At 43.8% G+C, this 4012-nt stretch overlaps 1 non-coding gene across 1 annotated transcript; it reads left to right on the top strand.

Moving 5' to 3' along the window:
- Positions 1 to 964: 964 nt before the first annotated feature.
- LOC134953821 (U6 spliceosomal RNA) lies at positions 965 to 1072 on the top strand. The gene has a single exon (XR_010185800.1). It is a non-coding gene; the product is annotated as a U6 spliceosomal RNA (small nuclear RNA).
- Positions 1073 to 4012: the final 2940 nt, after the last annotated feature.

A 4012-nucleotide genomic window follows, 5' to 3' on the forward strand; every position in this document is an offset into this window, starting at 1 on the left:
TTTCGGTCCTTTCAGTGACCTTTTTCAAGATTGGATAAAGGATTGTCCTCGGATGGTCTTTTTATACCCCTCCTGATTACTTCTACTTTGAATTAAGATGGTTTTTGGAATAACATGTTGTAGTATCCCTATTTTCCCTGTTGATCACCTTTTGATAATTTAGTAATCATTTGTTTTTATTCTTTCTCTTTTATGTAAACATCGGGGGATTCGTCACATGTCACCTAATGACAGTAAAAGACCCCACCCGGGTAATAGGGATGGACTGGATGGGAATATGAAGTACCACTAAGTTTGGTCAGGAGTGGGTGTCTATTTTCTGTCTTAAATATGGGGAAACGGTGCCAAGAATGCCTCGAAATCATGATGATCCACATCTAAGGGCAAAGAATAATGGATCCCATAAGTAAAATGGCAGACGGACCCCCAGTACACTATGAAATATGACAACATTTTGTACAAAGTTGTATTTATAAGGACCCAGCTGTGTAGGATGTATTCATTATTTTATTGAGCATTTTATTTATCTGCCAGCACATATGCACCTTAATAGCAATGCAGTTCAAAGACGGAATATCACGGGATCTGACGAACAGGAAGTTGTCTCTGGAACGTATTGTAGCTTCCGGTAAGAGAATCAGGAAGTGTGGGGCTGAAGTCTGAGTTTGCGCAACAGAAAAGCGCGGAATAGGATGCTGTCACTGGAACGCAAATACGTCACTTCTGGTGAGAGAACCCGGAAGGACGAGTCCGGTAATTATTCAATGATGCACGCATTAGAAGTAATCAGGAGGGGTATAAAAAGACCATCTGAGGACAATCCTTTATCCAGTCTTGAAAAAGGTCACTGAATGGACCAAAACGCGTTGTTTGGACAAAGGAGGAACATGATTAGGACCTGGTGGAACTGTATGCTGAATAAACCTCTTGCGGTGGTGCCAGGCTATTCAGCCTTGGACCGCATATGCTCGCTTCGGCAGCACATATACTAAAAATTGGAACGATACAGAGAAGATTAGCATGGCCCCTGCGCAAGGATGACACGCAAATTCATGAAGCGTTCCATTTTTTTTTAAAGGCTGCGGGATAGGGGGACATCCTTGTGATTGGGGATTTTAATTACCCGGATATAAACTGGAGTAACGATTCATATGCTAAAGCGAGGGGCAGCAGGTTCTTAAATATGTTTAGGGATCACTACTTGTCTCAATTAGTCGAGGACCCAACTAGGGGTAAAACTACCCTGGATCTAGTAATTACTAATAATGTGGACATTATATCAAACACTAAAGTTGGGGAGACTTTGGGTAACAGTGATCACTATATGATCACATTCGACATCAGTTTCAGGAAACATAGCTACAGGGGTTCCACCAAAACTTTTAACTTTAGGAAGGCTAATTTCAGTATGCTTAGATGTGCATTTAACGACATAGAGTGGGAGGTTCTGTTTAATAACAAGAACACTTCGGAAATGTGGGATGTTTTAAAAGGGTTGCTGGATAGCAATATTCATAACTTTATTCCCATGGGCAGTAGAGATGAGCGGGTTCGGTTTCTCTGAATCCGAACCCGCCCGAACTTCATGTTTTTTTTCACGGGTCCGAGCGACTCGGATCTTCCCGCCTTGCTCGGTTAACCCGAGCGCGCCCGAACGTCATCATGACGCTGTCGGATTCTCGCGAGGCTCGGATTCTATCGCGAGACTCGGATTCTATATAAGGAGCCGCGCGTCGCCGCCATTTTCACACGTGCATTGAGATTGATAGGGAGAGGACGTGGCTGGCGTCCTCTCCATTTAGATTAGGGTTGAGAGAGAGAGAGAGAGAGAGAGATTGACCTGAGGCTGTGATACTGTAGAAGAGAGTGCAGAGTTTAGTGACTGACGACCACAGTGACCACCAGACAGTGCAGTTGTTTGTTTTATTTAATATATCCGTTCTCTGCCTGAAAAAAACGATACACACAGTGACTCAGTCACATACCATATCTGTGTGCACTGCTCAGCCCAGTGTGCTGCATCAATGTATATATATATCTGACTGTGCTCAGCTCACACAGCTTATAATTGTGGGGGAGACTGGGGAGCACTGCAGTGCCAGTTATAGGTTATAGCAGGAGCCAGGAGTACATAATATTATATTAAAATTAAACAGTGCACACTTTTGCTGCAGGAGTGCCACTGCCAGTGTGACTAGTGACCAGTGACCTGACCACCAGTATATATAATATTAGTAGTATACTATCTCTTTATCAACCAGTCTATATTAGCAGCAGACACAGTACAGTGCGGTAGTTCATGGCTGTGGCTACCTCTGTGTCGGCACTCGGCAGCCCGTCCATAATTGTATATACCACCTAACCGTGGTTTTTTTTTCTTTCTTTATAGTCATACTAGTTACGAGTATACTATCTCTTTATCAACCAGTCTATATTAGCAGCAGACACAGTACAGTGCGGTAGTTCACGGCTGTGGCTACCTCTGTGTCGGCACTCGGCAGCCCGTCCATAATTGTATATACCACCTAACCGTGGTTTTTTTTTCTTTCTTTATACATACATACTAGTTACGAGTATACTATTTCTTTATCAACCAGTCTATATTAGCAGCAGACACAGTACAGTGCGGTAGTTCACGGCTGTGGCTACCTCTGTGTCGGCACTCGGCAGCCCGTCCATAATTGTATATACCACCTAACCGTGGTTTTTTTTTCTTTCTTTATACATACATACTAGTTACGAGTATACTATCTCTTTATCAACCAGTCTATATATTAGCAGCAGACACAGTACAGTGCGGTAGTTCACGGCTGTGGCTACCTCTGTGTCGGCACTCGGCAGCCCGTCCATAATTGTATATACCACCTAACCGTGGTTTTTTTTTCTTTCTTTATACATACATACTAGTTACGAGTATACTATCTCTTTATCAACCAGTCTATATATTAGCAGCAGACACAGTACAGTGCGGTAGTTCACGGCTGTGGCTACCTCTGTGTCTGCACTCGGCAGGCAGTCCGTCCATAATTGTATACCACCTAACCGTGGTTTTTTTTTCTTTCTTCTTTATACATACATAGTTACATAGACATCTCTTTATCAACCAGTCTATATTAGCAGCAGACACAGTACAGTACGGTAGTTCACGGCTGTGGCTACCTCTGTGTCTGCACTCGGCAGGCAGTCCGTCCATAATTGTATACCACCTAACCGTGGTTTTTTTTTCTTTCTTCTTTATACATACATAGTTACATAGACATCTCTTTATCAACCAGTCTATATTAGCAGCAGACACAGTACAGTACGGTAGTTCACAGCTGTGGCTACCTCTGTGTCTGCACTCGGCAGGCAGTCCATAATTGTATACTAGTATCCATCTCCATTGTTTACCTGAGGTGCCTTTTAGTTGTGCCTATTAAAATATGGAGAACAAAAATGTTGAGGTTCCAAAATTAGGGAAAGATCAAGATCCACTTCCACCTCGTGCTGAAGCTGCTGCCACTAGTCATGGCCGAGACGATGAAATGCCAGCAACGTCGTCTGCCAAGGCCGATGCCCAATGTCATAGTACAGAGCATGTCAAATCCAAAACACCAAATATCAGAAAAAAAAGGACTCCAAAACCTAAAATAAAATTGTCGGAGGAGAAGCGTAAACTTGCCAATATGCCATTTACGACACGGAGTGGCAAGGAACGGCTGAGGCCCTGGCCTATGTTCATGGCTAGTGGTTCAGCTTCACATGAGGATGGAAGCACTCAGCCTCTCGCTAGAAAAATGAAAAGACTCAAGCTGGCAAAAGCAGCACAGCAAAGAACTGTGCATTCTTCGAAATCCCAAATCCACAAGGAGAGTCCAATTGTGTCGGATGCGATGCCTGACCTTCCCAACACTGGACGTGAAGAGCATGCGCCTTCCACCATTTGCACGCCCCCTGCAAGTGCTGGAAGGAGCACCCGCAGTCCAGTTCCTGATAGTCAGATTGAAGATGTCAGTGTTGAAGTACACCAGGA

The sequence above is a fragment of the Pseudophryne corroboree genome, chromosome 8, assembly GCF_028390025.1.
Source record: "Pseudophryne corroboree isolate aPseCor3 chromosome 8, aPseCor3.hap2, whole genome shotgun sequence".
Taxonomy (NCBI): domain Eukaryota; kingdom Metazoa; phylum Chordata; class Amphibia; order Anura; family Myobatrachidae; genus Pseudophryne; species Pseudophryne corroboree.